Source organism: Saccopteryx leptura, chromosome 8 (assembly GCF_036850995.1).
Source record: "Saccopteryx leptura isolate mSacLep1 chromosome 8, mSacLep1_pri_phased_curated, whole genome shotgun sequence".
In the NCBI taxonomy this organism is placed as follows: Eukaryota; Metazoa; Chordata; class Mammalia; order Chiroptera; family Emballonuridae; genus Saccopteryx; species Saccopteryx leptura.
Genome location: NC_089510.1, coordinates 76,486,118 through 76,509,953, shown reverse-complemented (window position 1 = coordinate 76,509,953; position 23,836 = coordinate 76,486,118). Strand labels below are relative to the sequence as shown.

The following is a 23,836-nucleotide window of genomic DNA, read 5'->3' as shown; positions in this document are numbered from 1 at the left end:
ATAACTTTTCTGTTTTTGTGTGTGTGTATTCCCTACTGATATTTATACAGAAGCATTCATAATTTTATACAGTTTTATCTCAGGGACTCCTCATTTTTATTATCATTTTAACTTATTAGGTATATACCATGTTTTTATAAGGGTTTCTTTTTACTGTTTTTTTTTTTCTTTTTTTCCAAGTAACAGGAAGGGAGATAAAGATACCGACTCCCACATGTTCCCTGACCTGGATCCACCCTGCAATCCCCATTTCGGCCCATACTCTGACCATCTGGGGCCATGCTCAAAACCAAGCTATTTATTAGTGTCTGAGGCTGAGGCTCCATGGAGCCATCCTCAGCACCCAGGCTGATGCTTTCAAACCAATCAAGCCATGGCTGTGGAAGGGGAAGAGAGAGAAAGAAAGAAAGAGACAGAGAGAGAGGTGAGAGGGGTTGGGATGGAGAAGCAGATGGGCGCTTCTCCTGTGTTCCCTGACTGGAAATTGAACCCAGGACATTCACATGCCTGGCCAATGCTCTACCACTGAGCCAACTGGCCAGGGCTTTTTTTTACTGTTTTTTTTTTATTATATATTCAATTACTTTGTTGGATAATGATTTATTCCATATTTTATTAAAATTTAATATTTAATATAATACATTTTGTGCATATAGTTTTTTCTTCTGTTTGAATACTTTTTTATGATACATTTCCATTAATTAGACTCTTGGGTTAAGATTATGGACTTATTTGCCTGACTAGTGGTGGCACAATGGATAGAGCTTCAACCTGGGATGCTGAAGACCCAGGTTCAAATCCCTGAAGTTGCCTGCTTGAGCACAGGATCGTCATGATCCCAGGATTGCTGGCTTGAGCCAAAGGTTTCTAGCTTGAAGCCCAAGGTCACTGGCTTGAGCAAAGAGTTACTTGCTCTGCTAGAGCCCCCCTTCAGTCAGGGCATGTATGAGAAGCAATCAATGATCAAAGTGACACAATTGATCACTTGATCACAAATTGATGCTTCTCATCTTTCTCCTTTCATCCCTCTTTCTCTCTCTCTTGCAATAAAAAAAATAAAAAAGAATATGGCTTTTTTATTTCTTTAAATGTGTTAACATATTGCTTCCTTCTCTCTATCTCTCTCTGTCTTGTAGTTTCTTCCCAAAGGTCTAAAACATACTTCTGTGAATAAAGGAAGCAACATATTTACCCTATGAGGCATTTCAAATGATGTAGGTCTACAGAAAAAGCCCAGCAAGATAGACCTCAATGACATATTGCTTTCAAAAAGGATTATGTAAATTTACACTATATGATTGGCCAATCCTTCTCTAATGTTCACAATGCTGGAAGTTTTAAAAAATAATCTAAATATAGAATTATATTTTAATTTGAATTGATTTGTGATAATTTTATCTGTTGCTCCTGTATACATGTCCTCATCTCTTCTAGTTGTAAATCAAATATACTAAACAATAGCAGACATAGGAGAATGACACTTAAATTGAATATAAAAGACACTTGTGATTAAGTGATAGACATTATCTTTTTACAATTAAATAGAGCAATGGACCTGCCTACAACTTTGATTTAAGCAAAAGCTAACACATAGTCAGTATATTTTATTTAATTATTAATATTAGCCTTGGAAACTCATTATACAAGTGTCGAAAAGAATTATTTATTCTGGAAAAAGTCTGGTAAACTGGTAAAATCCCTTATCAAAGTCTCTGTTTAAACTTTAATTTACTCATCAAATATTGACTCATGTAGGTCACTGGGTATATGGCACTTCCCTTGTTTTTTAATAATCTTGTGACACATTATTTTATTATTATGGTTATTTATATACTTGATACATTCCCTATTTGATTTTAATTGTTTTAGACCAGAGATTCTGTAATGCTCACTTTTTAATCATAAATAAATTTTAATTTGTAGTAAAGCAAAATGCCAAACTTATTAGTAAATTATTATCTATCAATCATGATCAATTACATGGAAACTTTCATTTATGAATGTTACAACAACCACATCCAATTAGTTGAATAAGAGTCTATCCAAGTCCCTTATTATAGGTCAATATTTGTTTGTTTATTAGAAACAGCCTAGAAGTCACATATAATTATAAAATATGAAATACATAATTTTAAAACATAGATCTTATGGAAAAATGAGTTTTTATGAAAACAACATAGTTTCAGACATTATTAAGTAAAAATAAGACATCTGTCACTCTTTGATTTTGACATGTTTATTATAACTATTTATTATAATATTGTTGTGTTTATTTGTATTAGAGAATAAAAGACTGGAAAAATGTAAAACTAATACAGCTTTTTAAATGTGACAATTTGGGGATTTACAGTGCTCTATATCTGTTTACTTTAACTTCTCATAATGAATACGTTATTATTTTGTAATCAGAAAATAAAAACATGAAAATTTAGATGAAAAGGAAATGAACACAAACAAGAATGTATAGCTTGAAAATTATACAAAATATATTGTTAGTGTCAATAAAATTTAGTTCCATACTTATGTTTGGTGATGCTATTTTTTCCTACCTGAATTCCTATTATTTAAAACCCCAATTATAACACCCTATTAATAAGACTTTTTTTATTTTAAGAAGCAGTGTATTTACTCTCTTTAAAAGTTTTAATTCATTGATTTTTTTTTAACTAAAGTAAGTTGCAATTTTGTTTTGAGAATTCCATAACACCCTCTTTGATCACTAGATAAGAAGTTCTCAAAGTTTTTGGATTCAGTACATTTTAACACTTTTAAAAATTGAGAAACTCAAAGAGCTTTTTTTTATATGGATTATCTATTGGATTTTTCTATTTCAATTTAAAACAGAAATTATTAACTTTTTAATTTATAAATTTATTTTAAAATAACAATCCAAACCCATTCCATGTTAGCATTAGTAGAATATTAACTTAAAAATTATATTATTTTGCAAAAATATCAGTGCAGTGAATTTTTTTAAATGGTAAAATTTTAAAAAATATTTTTGCAAATTTTCTTAATTTTCTGGTATAATAGAAATCACCTGGATTCTTATATCTGTTTCAATACTCTATTGTGATGTGCTGTTTTGGTTGAAATATATGAAGAAACTGCAGCTTCATATATATTTCAACAGATACATAATTGAAAATGGGGGAAAATTTTCCACATTCTTTTCAGATATTTTTGAATAGTCTTCTTTGCTCCTGCACCAAAAATCAGTAAGTCGTGGTTTCTTCAAAGTTAGTTGCTATGTGGAATCTGAAACTACAGTAATGAACTTCTGTTGTCTGTTGACATCAAAATCCATCAGCCTATTTTAGGCTTTGCATGTATATTTTATCCATTCATAATTTTGTAACATTATGTATTGATCATTAGGAAAATATTGGTTTATAAGTTTATGCAATTCTCCCAAATGTTAACGTACTTCATTATACAATAGCAACAACTTATATTCATTAGCATCACCACTAATCTCATAAAAATTTTTAAGCAAGATAAGCTTAGAGGACCCCACACTCCAAAATTTCTTGTATTTGGTAAGTGAAGCTCAATGGGATAATAAAGCCAAAGCAATACATGTAATATATAGCATCTTTGCCATTCCTTGTTGCCTTGTTTGCATCTAGTTTTTACTGTGTCCCAGTATCACAGAGTTCTGGTGCACCCACAAGGGGAGTTCCGTGACGTTCAAAGTAAGTACAAGATAAGCTCATTAAGTCTATAGCTCAGTAAGTGGAGTGGATAACAGCCTTCAAAACCACATTTTCTAATCAAATTAGAATTGATTTCAAATGTAGAAAAAAGGCAGTGCAGTCTAAGAAAGACACACCACATAGGAGCTCTCGCATATTCTTTCCTATTGGTGTCCTTTTCCTTTAATAGCCAACCATTTTCCTTGAAAAAAATGACAGTAAGAAAAAAAAGATAAGAAAACTCATAGTTTCTTTTCTTTTCAATCCTTTTCTGGCCATATATAAGCTAGAGATGGCATTGATAGAATGTGAAAATGTCAAGAAATAAAATAAAACAGTTGCTTAGGGTTGCACCTCATTTCCACTCTTCTGGTAAAAACAAAAAATATGAATATGAATTATGGAAATACAAATTGTGAAATTTTTGTTGTTTTGCATGCATCAAATGTTCTTACAACTGTATATAAAATTGGCACTGCATAGTATAAACAGTAAAATTCATGATAGTAACTGAAAATTTTAATTTTCTCTACTTAGAACAACATTAAATAACAAATAAAATAGACCATGATAAGTGAAGAGAAAGACCATAGAAGAAAGGAAAAAGCTTTCTATTTTAGTACATCTTATGGCACTTTTTTTGTGCTTTTTGAGCTAGGAGCCCCACTACACTGAGGCCAGAAAATTATGCATCTGGCCCTGTCTTTAAGTATTGAGAAACTGTCAAGTTTATGGTGTCAGATACATGTTTTCAAATTCTGATTTTAACTTGAAAGCTCAAATTTTATCATTGGCCACAAATACTGTCAGTTGTTTTCCTTGAAGTGACAGGCTCATTTCATTCTTTTTTAAGAAAGTGTCTGCCAACTACTCAAGTCTGAATAACCATAGTTTTGTTCAAGCAAAAAGAGTATTTCACTTTGAAAAAGTGGCAAGTTCAGCTTTCAACATTTGCACAACGAGACAGCCCTCACCTGTGGTATATAGCAGAACTGTTTTATGCATACTTTGTCACATACAAGGTTAAAGACATGGACTCAAGGACTGAGATTGAATAAAATTAATAATTTTTATTGCTCCATCCAAGGCATTTGTAAGTGACACTGGATATTTGTGTGTGTGTGTGTGTGTGTGTGTGCTCGCACGCGCTTTTCTGTATATTCATGATAATGAAGAAATGTCTACCAGGATGGTTTATTGCCATTACTTTCATTCATGTTAAGACTGTAGCAGTTTATCTGATTATGGCTTTTGAATCACTTATGTAAATATCAACACAGTAAAAAAATTAAGAAAGAAAAAAGTAAATAATTCCTTAGTATTATGATGAAAATAATTTTTACCTCAAGGACCTTCACATAAGGCTATCTGGGGGTTCCAGACGTCCATAGACCACTCTTGACGAATCACTACACTAGCTGATTTATTGTGATGGAGAAGAGAAAATATGGTACATTCTTTGAAATGTACTTTGTCTTTAAAAACAAATAAAGAAATTAAGCTTTAGTAAATATTTAACTTACAAATGGACAATAGTGCCTCATTTTTGCATGTCAAATGATTATGTATCACACATATTTGGTAAAATGTACTAAAGAAAGAATAAAATTTCCTCAATCCAAAGGAGTTGACAGTGGTGACCTTACTCCTTTGTTGTTTTATATTTTGATTTATGATGTCAAGTAGATTTAGCCGTTATATTATGCATTTTAACTGAGCTAATTCCCACAAAAATGGTCAAATGATTTTTAAATATTTCTACCAAGAAAGAAGAGGTTAAAAATAATAAAGAAAACATAAACAAACCAAACTTAAATAACTCTAATTTTGATATGGCTTTTTATAAGTCATACTATTAGATTAAGATCAGCAATGGCCTAATAAGATATGAAAAATCAAATAAAAATATATCAAAAAATATCACAAAGATGACTTAATAATGAATGATGAATCTAACCCTAAAAAGTGTATACTATATGTGACATATTAAAGATAGTAGTGCCTGTTTATACATACATTAATGAGTGTTCTTATTTATTAAAATTAAATTATGTAAATGAAAATAAAAGACTATGAATGATGATAGTGTATTAAGAGCTATGGTTTATTATTAATCTAATTCTATATCCATGAGATTCATAAATAAGAAGAGTTCTCCAAGAAAATAATAACCAAAAGAATACCAAAAGCTGGTAATATTATACTAATATTAGATAAATAGAATTTAAGAAAAATTATTAATAGAAATAAAGAGGAACATAAAAACATTATAAAAGAACAACCCACAAAGAAGATATAATAATCATAAACATGTATCCCTAGAAACATAGTCTTAAAATAAATAAAGCAAAATTAACAGTATAGAGATATTGACAAATGCACAACATGGGAAATTTTTTACATACATTTAAGAACCTGATAGATAAACTAAGAATAATTAAGGACATCAGAAAAGTGACCAATATTACTAATAAGCAAGTGTTAATAAATTTGGTAATATCTAATAAAATTAGACATCTTTGTATTTTTTACCCAACATTACCAATTATGGGTATTCATTTAAGTATAATAATAAAAAAGCTAAATGTTCATTATAAAGAAAAATATAAAAAATACATTTAACTATTAAAAATAGATTTATATAATTACATTTTAAATGAAGAAACAATGAAGATAAAACAATGCATATAGTTTAATATGTGTATGTAAAATAATCACACATATACATATCAATGAAATACATTAAAAATGTGTTTATAAGACACATTCTAACTAAACTGAGGAGAGTAACTTGGAGATAAAACAAGGAAAACAATTTGCATTTTATTCACATGTCTAAGTACTGTTTGAATTTTTTTATATAAGAAATTCATTTAAATATTACTTGTATCACAGAAATACAGAGAGAAGAGAGAGAAGTAGACATCCCTAGGTAAAGGCAGACTGCTGCAACAAAGGTGGATAAAAAGTGCTGTGTTGTCAAGAATGAGGAGAAAAAAAGGTATTTTCATAAATGATGAAAGTGATTTAATAAAAAGAATTTGTTAGTACTGATAAGCCCTGACTTATGATCTAAGTGTCTTCTGGTCAATGGTTGCATATCAAGCTCTGTTAAATCAAACAATTTGCTATAGACACAAAATTCAAAATCAGTTTATGAAAGACCATAATTGTTGTCAGTAAAACAAAGAGAGTATGTAAAATTATTATATACATTACACCATAAATGCATTTGGAGGGAGCAGGTGGAAAGGGTTCTCCTAAGAATAGAATGTCTCAGACTTCATAATATAAATTCAATGAAATTAGTAATGATTCTGCTTTATTTTACCAGTAAAATTTCCTTTGACTAGAATTACCATTGCTCTAAGGATCCCCAGTAAATTCTAATAAATAGTTGATTAGATGTACATAAATAACTTTAAAGGAGCTTGAGTGGTAAATATAGGAAAAGATAATTATTAATGATAGCATCTTTAACAAATGTTTATTAGGCAAAAGAGTAATGTCTCCAGTGAGAGTTGTATAGGATAGTTGGTATTAGATGCAATATATTCTTGTGAAGAAACATACTTTCCCCTGTAAAATGCAATATAAAACAATCATCAAGAAGACCTGTCACTGCCTGACCAGGCGGTGGCGCAGTGGATAGAGCATCAGACTGGGATGCAGAGGACCCAGGTTCAAGACCCTGATGTCGCCAGCTTGAATGCAGGCTCATCTGGTTTGAGCAAAGCTCACCAGCTTGGACCCAAGGTCACTGGCTTGAGCAAGGGGTAACTCAGTCTGCTGTAGCCCCACGGTTAAGGCACATATGAGAAAGGGATCAATGAACAACTAAGGTGTTGCAACAAAAAATTAATGATTGATGCTTCTCATCTCTCTCCATTCCTGTCTGTCTGTCCTTCTCTCTGACTCTGTAAAAAAAAAAAAAAAAAAAAAAAAAAAAAAAAAAAAAAAAAAAAAAAGAAGAAGAAGACCTGTCACTAACCGTAATCCAGAAAAGAGAAAATTATCATTTCACTAACAGTATTTACCTGGCTTTAATTCCACATTACCTAATTTCAAATGTAATAAACTGGCAGTAAAGAGATGAATAATTAACCCCAGTAATTATAACACCAAAATAACTGCTTACAATTGCTTAAATTCATACTTGAGATCATCTTAGAGGGAAAAAACATCAACAATATTTTGCAGAAAGGATTGAAGAGTGAGAAAAGAATTGGTTGTTTCTATAAACAGAGCAGAAAAAAAAAAAATAATGAAAACAAGTCCAAAGGGTTTCCCCTTTGCTTAGTACACTAGCATAAGCAAAAGACATTCAGACAAGCTGAAATATTAAAATGTATTCATAGATCAATTATCATCATTTGTAAGAATAATAAAATAAAATAGCCACTACTGTGTGAAATTAAAAAAAAACAAACCCTAAACTGATATATTGGGAATAAACAATTCTTTTTTTTTAATTTGAAGAGTTCTATTTTATTTTTTTAATTTATTAATTTTAATGCAGTGACATTGATAAATCAGGGTACATATGTTTAGAGAAAACATCTCCAGATTATTTTGACATTTGATTATGTTGCATACCCCTCACCCAAAGTCAAATTGTCTTCCATCACTTCTATCTAGTTTTCTTCGTGCCCCTCTCAATTCAATTATACAGTCTAATCCCAATATATCCATTTAGGAAACAAAAGTTGTGAGCTTTTAAAATAAAGATATGAAAAAAAAGTTAAATAATGTTGGAAAACTATATTTTATTATCTATAGAAGAAGCTACATAAAACTCTATTTCAAAGAAACAAACAGATTCTGATTTCATGCACAGAAGCTCTGGAAAAATCAATAGTTACAAATTGTCACTTGACTAAATCAGACCTTTCTTTAAACTGAAAACCTACTAGTTTTTGTCTTCTAGAAAGGAAGACTGCATAAGTGATAGAAATAAATGGAAAAATGGATGGATGCAAGAATGGCTAGATGAATGGAATATGGTATATCTTCAAGTTCAATTAGGAAATAAATATAGAAAGAGTCACTAAAAATATTGAAAAAAATTTCAATATGAGAAATAATGAATAGTAGTAAAAATAAAACTATTTCTTTTAAAATAATCCCCAAATAAGAACCAAAATAAACTTTGAAACATATAGATGGTGCAGGGCATTGGTGAAGTAAGCAAATAAATAGGGCAAAAAAAAAAACTTACTGTATTTTTTGCTCCATAAGATGTACTTCTTTTTCCCCCAAAAGTGGAAGGGAAATGCCTGTGCATCTTATGGAGTAAAAAATATGGTATTTTATTAAATATTTTAACACACCATTTGGTTCAGAATATTTTTTTTCTTATTTTCCTCCTTAAAACCTTAGGTGTGTCTTATGGTCAGGTGCATTTTAAGGAGCAAAAAATATGGTATTTAAGTAGAAGGGGAAAGTAATATGCATTACTGTAAGGCCAAGGGCCACCGCCATCATGGCCATTCCCATGCAGGTTCTCGTTGGATTCGGACAGATGGCAAAGAAACAGCGAAGTCAAAAACTGGTGGGCCATTCCTTTATTCTAATCTCACAACTGGCCGCTGAGTAAAAACAAAATCACAGGGGGCACCAAAACCCACTCACATGTTCTCCGGTTCCACAACCAGGAGAATCTTTTCTGGTTTTTCCTAGAATCAAAGGCCCCCCTCCAGTCTCAGTGGAGCTTTCAAGAGTCCTCACCTCTGTTCCCCACCTGCACACCTTCTCCCTTCTACTCTCTGCACAAACTGGCTTCTCCTTCAGCACCCTGACATCTTGGCTGCTTCTTCCTTCTCTCTCTGCAAAAACATGGCCTCCTTCCTCCTCCTTCTTCTTCTTAAAGCTTTTTGGCACAAAAACCCCTCCTCCAGCAACATTAGCATAACAATGGCCCTTCCCAAGCAGGAAGGTAATTAGCCATTTCACCTGGTCAGTGTTGTTCACATGGGCAGCACCATTTTTAAAAGAGTGAGCAAACATAATTACATTTTACAAATTTATTTGCCCAACAATTACAAAAAATAAAAGAAACCAAGTCTGTAGTTAACTCAGATCTATTTATTTTTTATATAAATTCATTCAAACTGAGAGTTGAGGCTTCTGATGCAGAAACTGATGAACACAGATCAAATGGAATCTGTAAGTAATGGGACAGTTCTGACAAAGATAATGGTTGAATATGGCTAAAATGCCAAAGGAAAAAGGTCAAATTTCTTGCCTCTCTAAAGACTGAAATTGCTGCGTGTTTTCTTCTCAGTGTGAGCATGCTTAGATTGTCTGAGAATGTATTTCACAGGAAGAAATATTACCCTGTTTCCGCAGCCAGTATTACGCAAAAGAGAATCTCTGAGCCAAATCTAATTTCCTGAATCTCCAGGCAATGAGCTGTAATTATTGCTGTAAATTAATTATTTTAGGAAAAATATCATGCCATAGTGTATGGCACAATGACCAGAAGTGGGAAAGAACTGCTGGGTAACTGACCTATTCCAATGAAAGAGGAAAGCCTTTGTCTCTAAGTCGTTAGACTTTCCCCAACTCACTCTTAGGTCCTGTTTAGAAAAAAAAAAATCAGAGAAACATGGAAGCTATGCAGCATATGTGGGGAAATAGCTGTGATATGAGAATGTATTTCAAATCTTAGAGTAAAAAAAATCACATTATGATTTCAACCATATGAAAATGTGAAAAACACTGTAAAGAAATATAGAAAAATGGTTAACAGATGGACGGGATTAGTAGGATTATGTTCTTTTTTTTCTTTTCAGTACTTACCAAATTATTTTGATTATGTAATATAATTACTAATTTTTTTTAAGGATTATGTACTTTTTTTTTCTTTTCAGTGCTTACCAAATTATTTTGATGATGTAATGTAATTACTAATTTTTAAAAATTACATGTAACAAATGCTTTTAGTTCTAAGATCATTTAGATTGAGAGAGACTATGGTTCATTTAAAGAAAAATACCAGTGTGTACTTGAATTCTCCCCAAAGAGCTTACATTTAAACACAGACAAATGAACAAGTATATGTTTCCAATCATTTATTGATGAAATCTTGAACTTCTACCTATTGTTCATGTTGCCTATAATAAAAATTTGTTAGCAGTATTGTAGTAGTTTTGTTTTATTGTGAAACTAGATATACTAGACAACCAGGTAGACATTATAATTTCCTGTCCATATGGAGGTATTACTGAGAATAAAATTCATAAAATAATAGCAAGCACCAAGCTACACTTTGCAGTACTAGAGAGTAAGACAGTGGCAAAGCCTCCTTCACTACCAACACAGCTTTCCGTATCCAAGGACCAATCTGAATGCCAAGGCAACTGTGTCCATCACCTGTGAATACCTATCCAGGTATGACTAATCATTTTCATCTCTCTATTTATTTATCTAAAGGCCTGTATACTTGTTGTATTTGTGCTATTTGGGGGAATAGGCTACAAACATTACTAACTTTCTTAATATACAGAAAGTTTTTAAAAGTCAGTGAAAATATTATAAGTTGCAGGAGACAGTAGAGTACATTTACTGAGTGTTGTTATGATTTATTAAATGAATTTCTGAATAGTCTTTTAGATGAAACTTTATTAATAACAGACATGCTTATTATATAATACAGCTATTCAGTGCGAAAAGGAATTAGAGAAAAGTAAGATATAATCTGGGGAAAATGGAAGCTACAAGAGATAGAAAATAAAGCTAGAAGGAAGTTAAATTCACACATAAATGTAAAGACTTTTGTAGGATAAGGACAGAGGAAGACAATAAAAGCAAAGGAAAACCTATCTGAACATGCCCGGGGCGCTGTCAGTAATGCTCAGCATTTCTACTTACAGGAGTACCAGTGATCCAACTTGAAATGAGAATGAGGAGTAAGAGAGCGTTCTTAAGATAAAAATGAATTTAATTATAGTTACACAATTTGTTTTAGCTTTGAAGAAACTTCCTTGATGGAGAGGTTTGGCAAAAGATCAGGATTTAGTAGCAATTGTTTTATAGATAAAGATTTAAAACTGAAATAGAGAATAATGGCTTGTCCAAAGTAAGCAATATTTGTGAACTGAAGACTAAGATACAAAGTTTGGGGATTTGCCATGGTTGAGAAGCTGAAGGAAAAAGAGGAGCTGGTAATTGTGGGGAAGAAGAGACAGAAGAGAAATGTAAACCACTCCAGATCAGGGAGAGGAAAATGAAGGGGAGTTCAGGAAGGTCCAAAGTTGTCAACACAAGAAGTATCACTGAGATGTCAAAGGAAGAGGACTGAAGAGAAGCTTTTAAATCAAAGCGCATTGTAAAGCCATTAGGAAATACTGGATCCAATTCAATGATAGAAGCAAAAACAAAAAGAAGGTAGTCAGAAACTGGATTTTGGCTGCTAAGAGAATGATAGAAGGTAAGCCAATGGCTAAGAAGCACAACAGAGTTAGTGAGCAGTGTTTTTATTCAGATGAGAAAACTAGATTTTTCATACATACACATTGAGAACAGGAAACAACAAAGAAAGACTGATGGTCATAAAGAGAGGAAGAAGTGTATGAGAATAATGTTGGAGATAGAGATTAATGGGATCAAAAGAGAAGAGCATGACCAACATGGTTTGCTTAAGCAGGAAGGGGCCTAGAACACAGAAATGAGAGAAAAGTAAGGGGGCTTAGAAAGGAACTATGCATTCCTTTTAAAGGTCAGGATCAGTTATCCAATGTAAATGATGATGAAATTAGGTAGAACAGATACAGATATAATATGAAGATAGATAGAAGACAGTGCCTCCAAAAAGGGCATTAAACACTGTTGAGTAGCACTAATGAAGTGTGACGACATTGACCCTTCAAAAGCCAAGTTCATGTCTTGCTTTAGCAAAAAGGAAAAAGAAAAGTAGGATAGGGGACAGGTATGCACAAGGCATAAGGTATGAGTGGCCTGTGTTCAGGGTCAGTTAGAAATTCAGTGAGAGTGGAGCATAAAGTGTGTGTCAGAAAATTAAGTATTTGGGGAAGAAGCAAATGACAGCTTTCTTAAAAGAATTCTAGGCTAATGGTAGAAATAAATTTGTGCCTGACCAGGCAGTGGCACAGTGGATAGAGCATCGGACTGGAATTTTGGAGGACTCAGGTTTGAGACCCCCGGGGTCGCCAGCTTGAGCTTGGGTTTATATGGTTTGAGCAAAGCTCACCAGCTTGGACCCTAGGTCACTGGCTTGGGCAAGGGGTTGCTCGGTCTGCTGAAGGCCCACAGTCAAGGCACATATGAAAAAGCAATCAGTGAACAACTAAAGTGTCTCAACAAAACTGATGATTGATGCTTCTCATCTCTCTCCATTCCTGTCTGTCTGTTCCTCTCTCTGACTCTCTCTCTGTCTCTGTAAAAAAAAAAAAAAAAGAAAGAAATAACTTTTGTTACTCATCCTAGTGACAAAAAAGAGCTAGGTCACCTTATATGCCTCAAGACACAGTCCCATAATCTTCTTCTGCACATAGCTGATGTGTATGTTAACCAATAATTAAGTAAAATCAAATCTTGACACAGCTGGTTAAGCTTCCGAGCACTTTCTATTATGCAAACTTCTCTCTGCCAGGGTTTACGCATCCAATGCAATTGAAGAGCTAGTTAAGCATCTAGATAATGAGTAGGAAAACCAACTAATTTAAATCTATCTTTATATTTTATTTTTTTAACTAAGAGATGGGCTTACTATAATTGTGAGGTGTTCTCCCTTATACCTTCCTTTAAAATATAAAATAAGGCATCCAAGAGTCTTCTCTCCAGGCAAAAAGCAATGCTTCTACTTATAAGATATTAAAAGTAAAGGTATTTTATTTTCCTTGAGTACACTTAAAATTACTGATAGTTGCCAGAATTTTTTTTATTAAGTCTTTTGCCAATTTATGTATCTATTCATCTGACATTTTACTACATACTTCCTTAAGTACAGTCAATGAAAACAGAAGCAATTCCTAGTCTCACTGAGCTTATAGTCAAATAATAACACAAATAAACACATAGGTAAAAATCAGTGTTTTATGCTAAAGAAATATTTGATCCTATTAGATTGTAACACATATGCACGAACACAAATACTAACCTAAATTGGAGATTGGTGGAAGCTTCCCTAAAAAAAGTGACACATAAATTAAAATCTAAACATTGATGTAAGTGTTAACTAGAAAAAGGAAAGATAAAAAGACTTTCAAAGAAAGACTACTGGGAATTTGCTAAGAATAGATTTCGGGTGCTCTCATCACACACACACAAAAATGGTAACAAAATGATATATACTAATTAGCATTACTGTAGTAATCATTTTACTATGTATATGTATATCAAAAATGATAGGCCCTGGCCGGTTGGCTCAGTAGATAGAGTATCGACCTAGCATGCAGATGTCTCGGGTTCGATCCCTGGTCAGGGCACCTGTGAGAAGCAACCATCTGTTTCTCTTCCCCTCCCTCTCTCCCTTCTCTCTCTCTTCCCCACTTGCAGCCAGTGGCTTGATTGGTCTGAGCATTGGCCCCAGGCACTGAGGATATCTTGGTTGATTCAAGCATTGGCACATGACAAGGATTGCTGGGTGGATCCTGATTGGCGTACACACTGGAGTGTGTCTATCTTCCCTCCTCTCACTTAAAAAAAAAATTATATTGCACATCTTCTAGGTATACAACTGTTATTAAAAATAAAGAACAAGTGGGAAGACCTGCAGGGACAGGGAGCCTACAGCATCATCTATCCTACATACCTATTCTCACCTAACACCCACATAATTGGGACACAGGAGGGTGGGTAGGAAGAGCCCCATGGTCTTCTGAGAAGCATTATAGGACTGACACAATAGAGTAAGTCCTCTCTCACCTTGAGAGAGGACTCAGATTACTTGTTACCAGTAGCTCAAGGGAGAGTTATATTTCTTTAAGTAATATTATAGTAACACTAACAACTTTGTTCCTTAAAAGTCTTCATTCTTAATAAAATAATAAATCTAGCAAGGCATAGAGAGCAGGAAGAGTTCCCAATGGTTCCCAAAAGGGAGAATACTAGATTGTTAATAAGGGTTCTACTCAAAGTGCTGGTATTAAACATGTTTTTAAAAGTCTGTTGTCCTAGAGTAAATAAGAACAGGGCAATGTAAGGCAGTAAAAAATACCTAACTCTCTCAGGTTTATGAATGAGGGCTCAGAGCAAGAGAAGTAATGAGCAGCCCAAAGATATAGTCTAGGCCTTTTTATGCCAGAAGGACTTGGGCACAAGGAAACATATCCTCTCCTTCAGAGAGTGACAGAGAACTCTGACTGTGTACTGAATTTATTTCATTTTCTTAATGTAGCGTGTCTCAGTCTGTGGTTTCTCATTTGTTTATGCTCATGTAGCCAACTGTGCATTGCTACAAAAAGGAATCTGAGATCTGAAAAAGAAGCAACATTTCTTTTCCACCAAAATGTATATTGCTGAACAAATCACTCTTTCCCAAAATATAAAACTTGAGTAACAAATTTTCATCCAACATTTTGTAAAAAGCCTTGAAATAGGTATCTCTCATGCAGCGAAACAAAAGGCATTCTGTTTACAGATCGAATCACTTTAATGAGCAGAGCAGAGCCGTAGACATGGCAGTAATCGCCCGCTTTTCATCTCCAGCCCTGTTTGGATGGGCTTAAAAAATGTTAATTCAAACTAGTCTTCAAAATCTCATCAAAGAAAATCAATCAGATGTGGTAGCCAAAATAGTATGATAGAATCCATTTGCATTTTTATTAACGTTTACATAAAGCTATTCAGAAGTCAGACTTACTGCCATCTAAATTGTAAATCATACAAATGTTATTGTATGCAACATTGTGCTTGCACACAGATGGACAGCCTAAAAGAGCCATATTCCCTCTGACAACTGGTCTTATGGATTCTTAAATGAATGCAGAAAAGGATTTATGTTGATATGTCTGTGGTCCAAAACCCCTACTGGGTGGGTACCATTGATTTGAATGTTGTAGCAATCAATTAACCAGTAGACCAGAATAAAGCATTATGCTGCTTGTCAGTTTTCTTCTTTCTCAGACATTTTTAGGCTATTATTAGGTAGTGAGAGTTTTTCCTGCATTAATAGTTCACATTTAATTCTAATGCTCATCTCAGTAAAGATTCTCTTGCAGCAAGGCTGTTAAAAGGGGTATAGCATACATCAGGCCATGCTTGCTTCATTCTTTGTGAGCATCAAACAACTGTCATTCTGCTAAATGAGTTGTCATTAGCAGGCAGAGCCTTCTGAAGTCACACAGAAGGAAATCTAACTGAAATAATGACTATTGCAGAAGCCTTAATAGAGTTTGGACGCTTTAGGGGTTCCCTTCCCCCACTCCCTCCATCCAATGCTTTAAGCAGTCTTTCTACAGTAGGGATATTTGGCTTGGGACGATGACCTAAAATTACCTCTGAATTCTGGCACCGTATTTCAGCTCAAGCATGAATGTTCTCTCCTCTCAGCCAGCATTATTGGCAAGCATCTCATGAACTGCCGAGTATATTCCTGCAAGGGGAATAATGAATAAGTTAGGATGACTTGAAAATATAAATTAGCAATGGTTTCCATTTCACTCTAGAATTCTGTGGAAAATTATAGCCTTGGCTTTTTGGTCTTCCTTTATAGTTTTACTACAATGATTTCAATACCTTCCTCAAATTCAGACCTTATTCTGCTAATAGATTTTCAACCCCAGACACCTGTCACTTTTTCCCATCTTTCTTTCAAATAAATGGTGTGACATTATGTGCCCCATATTCCAGTCTATCATGTCAGAATTTGCACTTTTGTGATTTGCTGCTTTTCTATTGAATTTCTGTTTTGGACTAAATGAAGAAATAGTCATACTTGTGGAGTGATTGAACTTTTCTAGAGACAAAATGGTTATTATTTTATTGATTCAGAACATTAATTAGAGCCCTATGAGAGTAGTTGTTCCCAAAGTGAAGTCCCTCACTACTTAGGGGCTTGTAAATATATTGATAGAAATCTTTAAGTGACTTGAAATATTTAAAAAATTAATATAGTAATCATGTGTTTGCCCAGATGAGACTTCCTCTCCCTCTCCCCTTCTTTCTCCCTTCCCCTTCCACTGCCAGTGGCTCAGTTGGTCCAAGCATTGGCCCTGGGTGCTGAGTTGATTCAAGCACCAGTTGATTCAAGCATCAGGCCCAGGCGAGAGTTGATAGCACCCAGTCACAGTACATGCAGAAGTCTGTCTCACTATCTCCCTCCTCTCACTTAAAAAATAAAATAAAATTTTATTTATTGACTTAAGAGAGAAAGGAAGAGATAGAAAGAAACAGACACAAACATCAATCTGTTTCTGTGTGTGCTCTGAACTGGCAATCTTTGCATATTTTGAGGATGCTTTAAGCAACCAAGCTATTCTGCCAGGGCCTCTCTTAGTAACCTTCAAAAGAAAAATATAGTATTACTTAACTAGTCACCATGCTGTACATTATATCTTCAGGACTTATAATTAGAATTTGTACCTTTGTTGACCACCATAAAATTGGTAAATGTGGTAAATGATCATTTTTATCTTTAATTTTTGTTTTTGACAAGAAAAATAAAATATTAAAAAACTCCAAAGAGAAATATAGCAACCTTATGTGCAAATCCTCCCTGGATGAATATGTGTTCATATTTTGTCGTTTTTTTCTTAATTTATTTTATAAAAGAAACAAAGCCCACTTTTATCTCTTCCCCAATCCTAATCCTCGCATTGCTTTTCCAAACTCAACTATTGACATGAATTTGATTTATAGCTTTCTAATCCATGTTTTAATGTTTTTTATTAAATATATGTATGTCTCTATAAATAATATATATTAATTTGTGTGAATTTTAAAATTTTATACAAATACTGTCATTCTATAGGCATTACTTGCTATCTTGCTTCTTAAAATTGAAAATTATTAAAAATATTTTTCATTGACTTGAGAGAGAAGGAGGAAGGGACAGAAGAGAGAGAAATCAATTTGTTGTTCCAAGTAGTTGTTCCATTCAGTTGTACACTCATTGGTTGCTTCTCGTATGTGCCCTGGCCAGGGGTCAAAATGCAACCCCAGTGCACTGGAATGACACTCTATCCACTGAGCCACTCAGCCAGGGACTCAACAGTTTTTACATTTAGGTTTAGTTTCATTTTTCTATTGAATAGTTTTTTATTTTATAACTATAGACAAATTTATTTCTTAATGTTTTTAATAGCAGACATGAAGGTTTTATCCTATTTTTTATTACAAATAATACTGCACTGAACATAGTTATGTATGTCTCCTGACATATGTATAGGAAGAAAGATTCTTAGGTTAAAAAAAGCATAACAAATTGAAGGCTTTCAAATATTTCTATGGTAAGGTCTATAGGGTTCAGAGCATAAAGAGTGTTCATTAAAGCAAGCATGGGAGAAGAAAAATACCACCTTTTTTTGTTGATAATGAGAAGGCTTAATATGTTTTAAGTGGCATCTTTAAAAAATATATTTAAACAGTACTAAGAAAAAAATATATTTAATTCTGGTTGCAGAGTGATCCTACTTTCCTTGAAAAAAAAATCTTCAAAGCAAGTAAAATGATTACAGATATATTCCATTTCTCAAAAATAATGTTCATATACCTAGATCTCACCTTCTCAGTGTTTGAGCTCAGCCTCTCAAATATCAATTCCCCAGCAGGGTTCTTCCACTTTAGCCAAACCTCCCTACACTACAGAGAAAACTTCTATTTGACCTCTTCTGTGCTTTGGTCCTACTGCACCCAGTGTGGAGAGGCCCTGATCTGGTTCATGTATTCTTTCTCTGCTCTTGATTCTTATAATACTTAGTCTGAGCATTTCACTCACTTATTCACTGATATTCTCACTGCCAATGATAGGTGTTTTGAGATAATGAAAATCAGATCTTTAAGATTTCAGCCAAGCAATTTTTAAATTCTACTGCCTTCATGTTCTAAGGTTTCTGTAACAATGACAGAACAATCTAGATATATAAATAGTTAACCTAGTCTCTTTTCTTAGAGATGGAAATTTTCTAGATTAGTGAGTCATAGTTATAGTATCATTTTAATGAGACTCATAATAAAAATAGCCAAAGTTTATGAACTGTTTACTCTGGGTCAGGGTTTATGCTAAACTCTCAATATGTACTAATGCATTTAATCCTTTTAATGACTGAAGAAATAAAAGGCATAGAGGGATTAAATAAGTACCATAGATTAAGTCACATAGTTGGTAGGCAGCTGAGTCAGGCTTCAATCCCAAGTCTGTCTTATTCCATAGCCTGATTATATTAAATTGCCTTCCATGTTAGTAACTAGAGGAATATGTCCCTGAGTCTGCTAAAAACAAAAACAAACAAACAAAAATCAAACAAACAAACAAAAAACCCCATTCATGGGTGGAAGAAAAAGCAGTATGGAGCAATGTAAAAGAGGTCAAATCTGGACTCACTTCAACTTGAGTTCAAACCCCACTTCTATTATTTACGAGCAGTATGGTGAGTTATTAATGGCGTACAACCGTAGTTTCTCTATCACAGAAAGTCCTCTGGGACCTTGTCTGTTCATATACATACAATATTTGGTCTCTGTAGATTCTTATTCCATGTTGTCATAGTGTTTGGTGCATGTCTGTTTCAGCAGCTACATTATGTTGTACTTTTATACATTTATTAAAAGAATCCATTCATCAAGTACCTACATGATGTGCTGGATTCTATACCAGATGCAGGGACCACTGGTAAAATTTATAGAACCCTGCTCTCATGGGACTTAAAGGCCAATGGGGAAAGGGAGACAATGAAATATAAATAAATAAAATAAATACATATATAAAAATATAAAGCTAGATAAATTTAATACAAAGAGTTAATATTGGGTAATAAGGAACAACTTGGTAGCCATTTTAGTTTGGGTAGTTAAGAAAGGCTTCTCTAAAAGAGTGAAATTTAAGCTACTAAACAAGTCACAAGAAGGATCTCATCTTATAAATATTGAGGGAAATGAGGTCCCAAGCCAAAGGAAGAGCTTGAGCAATGGTTCTCCTGCTACTAGACCATGAGCTCCAGTTCAAACCATTTTATGTGTTTCTGATTGCTTTCTTGTGGTGCCTTTAACATGTTACTCTCTTCATTGTGTATTAGTGAGCCATTGCTTCAGTAAATGCTGTGTAAAAAACAATATCAATTCTCTTCTTAAAATCCTTCAGTGACTACTTCCTATTGGGCTTAGAATAAAATTCAAATAAAATCCCTGAAGATAAGAACTACATATGGAAGAGACAAGATGGCGATAGAGTAGGCGGACGTACCAACTTCCACCTCCCAGAACCAAAGTAGATTACAACCTAATTTTAAGAACCATCATCTGGAAAAACCAACTTTGGACTAAACTAAGAGGACTCTTCAACCAAGGAACACTGAAGAAACCACACTGAGACTGGTAGGAAAAGTGGAAATGCAGAGAGGGCTGCCAGCGCCCTGGGGCGAACGGCAGCCAGGAGAGACTTGCATGGTGGGAAGTGAGTTTAGCAGAGAGGGGAGGATCCTGAGCCCCAGCAGCAAACCCCCAGCCTGCAGCCCCAGAATCTAGAAGAGGTGTATGGACAGTATTTAGCTGGAAACAATTCAGGATACTGTTTCTGAGAAAGAGACTGATTTCTCAGACACAGGATTCTTCTTAAAGGGACCGCGCAGAAAACCACTCTCACAACCACTTACCCAGGGCTCCAGGGGGACAGGGGGAGAGGAGAGAACTGTAGTAGCAGGAAGAGAGAGTAATCTAGGAGGCACAGAGAGAAACATTTTGAGAGATAGTCACCCTAACCACTGGGATGAGTCACTCCCCAAATCTGAAGTGAATATTTCCCCTGGAAACAGCAATACCAGTGAAGGGAAGCAGGGCACCAGCCAAACAAGCTCTCCTGCGATACTTAGAGCAGAGTCGATTAGAAGCAGGGAGCTTTCAGGACTACAGTAGTGAGTCTTAGGTTCTGAGGTGCAGTGCTCCCACACACATGGCTGAGGGCTTGTCAAAGGGTGGGAGGCGGTGGGACATGAAAGCGTGGTTCTGTCAGCAAGGGCAGAAGCCAGCTGGCCACCACTGAGGACCAGGTGTGAGCTCAGTCTTGCCTGGCTGGGGAGGAAGGTACATGCGAAAGTTGTCAAGCCCAGCTGTGGGCCACCTGCAATCCAGCCTGTGGGGGAAGGGCAGGAGCCCCAGAAGGGGTGGAGGACTTCCCTTGTGCAAGGATGCAAGAGCACAGCCTTGCCCTGCCCACAGAACTGAGGCTTGTGGCCTGATCCAGAAGCCAGCTCCTCCTGCGGGGGTGGAGCAAGAGCCCAGAACAGGAGGAGTCCCACCACTGAGCATGGGCACGCAGCCCTGCCCAGCTGGTGGAGCCAAGGTTTGCAGCCGTCCCACAAGCAGGCTTCTCCTGCAGAGGTGGGGTGAAAGTCCAGAATCAGGTAGAGACCTGGAGCTGAGCAAAGGTGCTCACCCCTGCCCACAGGGCAGAGAATAACCTCACCTGCAGGGGTGGGGCGAATGCCGAGGCCACTGAGGCTACCGAGGCTTGTACACCCGAGCACGTGATCACAGCCACTCCTGTGAAGGAGAGGTGGGAACCACAGCAACAGTCCCAGTGGGCTGGTACAAGTAATGCCCATACCCCAACACCCTAGGCAGCAGCAGCAGAGGGGGTGGTGGGCCTGCAGACAGATCACACCTAGGCAACACAGAGGCCACACCCAGTGGACTCCAATGGCCAAAACCTTCTTTTACACAGAAAAAATGAGAAGGAAGAGAAATGCAACACAAATGAATCAAGAGAAATCTCCAGAAAAGGACCTGAATGAGTCAGATATAACCAAATTACCAGATGCAGAGTTTAAAATAATGATTGTTAGGATGCTCAAAGATCTTAGAACAACAATCGATGGTGAATACAAACACCTAAATAAAGAGATAGCAAATATAAAAAAGGACATTGAAATAATTAAAAGGAATCAGTCAGATATGACAAATACAATATCAGAAATGAAGAACAAAATGGAAGGAATTAAAAGCAGGATGGGTAAAACTGAGAATCGAATCACCAAGTTAGTGGACAAGATAAATGAAGGCACAGAAGAAGAGCAGAAAAAAAGAAAAGAGACTCAAAAAGTCTGAGGAAACTCTAAGAGAGCTCTGTGACAACATGAAGAGAAATAACATTGCATCATAGGGGTTCTTGAAGAGGAAGAGAAAGAACAGGGGATAGAGACTTTATTCAAACATATCATAGCTGAAAACTTAATTTATATCATAAATTAAGGCAGGAAAACATCTCACAAGTCCAAGAAGGATAGAGAACTCCATTAAAGAGAAACTCAAAGAAATCTACACCAAAGCACTTCATAATTAAAATATCAAAGCTAAGTGATAAAGAGAAAACATTAAAAGCTGCTAGAAAAATAAAAGGATATCAACTACAAAGGAGCCCCCATAAGGATGACTTCCAACTTCTCAAGAGAAACACTTGAGGCCAAAAGGAAATGGCAAGAAATATTCAAAGTAATGCAGAACAAGAGCTTACAACCAAGACTACTTTTTCCAGCCAAACAATCATTTAAAATTAAGGAGAAATAAAAATCTTTCCAGACCAAAAAAAAAAATCAAGGAATTCACTACAACCAAACCAATGCTGCAAGAAATGTAAACGGGTCTGCTGTAAACAGATCAAAGGGGAAAAAGAATATAGCAAAAGAAAAATACAGCTTTAAAGAATAAAATGGCAGTAAACAACTACATATCAATAATAACCTTAAATGTAAATGGATAAAATGATCTGATCAAAAGACATAGGGTAGCTGCATGGATAAGAAAACAGGACCCAAACATATGCTGTCTACAAGAAACACACCTTAAAACAAAAGATGCACATAGACTGAAGATAAAAGGATGGAAAAAAAATTTCATGCAAATGGAAATGAAAAAAAAACTGGGGTAGCAATACTTATATCAGAAAAAATGAACTTTAAAACAAAGTAAGAGATAAAAAAGGTCATTACATAATGATAAAGGGAGCAATCCAACAGGAAGATATAACCGTTATAAATATCTATGCACCTAATATAGGAGCACCTAAATATATAAAGCAGACTTTGTGGATTTAAAGGGCGAGATCAACAGCAATACTATAATAGTAGGAGATTTCAATACCCACTAATACACTAGATAGATCCTCAAGAAAGAAAATTAACAAAGAAACAGAAGACTTAAAGGACATACTAGATCAACTCAAGTTAATAGATATCTTCAGAACCTTTCACCCTAAAGCAGCAGAATATACATTCTTTTCAAGTGCTCATGGTACATCATCTAGGACAGACTACATGTTAGGGCACAAAAGTGGTCTCAACAAATTTAAGAAGATTGAAATTATATTGAGCACTTTCTCTGATCACAATGGCATAAAACTAGAAATCAACCATAAAAGAAAAACTGAAAAATACTCAAACACTTGAAAACTAAATAGCATGTTATTAAATAACAAATGGGTTAACAATGAGATCAAAGAAGAAATAAAAAAATTCCTAGAAATGAACAATAATGAGCATACATCAACTCAAAATTTATGGGACACAGCAAAAGCAGTCCTGAGAGGGAAGTTTATAACATTACAGGCATACCTTAAGAAGCTAGAAAAAGCTCAAATAAACAATTTAACCCTGCATCTAAAAGAACTAGAAAAAGAACAGCAAGTGAAGCCCAGAGGTAGTAGAAGTAAGAAAATAATAAAGATCAGAGTGAAAATAAATGACAGAGAAGCTAAAGAAACAATACAGAGGATCAATGAAACCAGGAGCTGGTTCTTTGAAAAGGTAAACAAGATCAATGAACCTTTAACCAGACTCACCAAGAAAAAAAGATAGAGGATTCAAATAAATAAAATTAGAAATGAGAGGGGAGAAATAACAACTGACACAACAGAAATACAAAATATTGTAAGAAAATACTATGAAGAACTGTATGCCAAAAAACTAGACAACCTAGATGAAATGGAAAAATTCCTTGAAACATATAATCTTCCAAAAATTAATCTGGAA

The 23,836-nt window shown here is 34.7% G+C and overlaps 1 non-coding gene across 1 annotated transcript; it reads right to left on the bottom strand.

Annotated features, from left to right (window-relative positions):
• Positions 1-1,123: 1,123 nt before the first annotated feature.
• Positions 1,124-1,253, bottom strand: LOC136380252 (small nucleolar RNA SNORA18). Its single transcript, XR_010746924.1, has one exon. It is a non-coding gene; the product is annotated as a small nucleolar RNA SNORA18 (small nucleolar RNA).
• Positions 1,254-23,836: the final 22,583 nt, after the last annotated feature.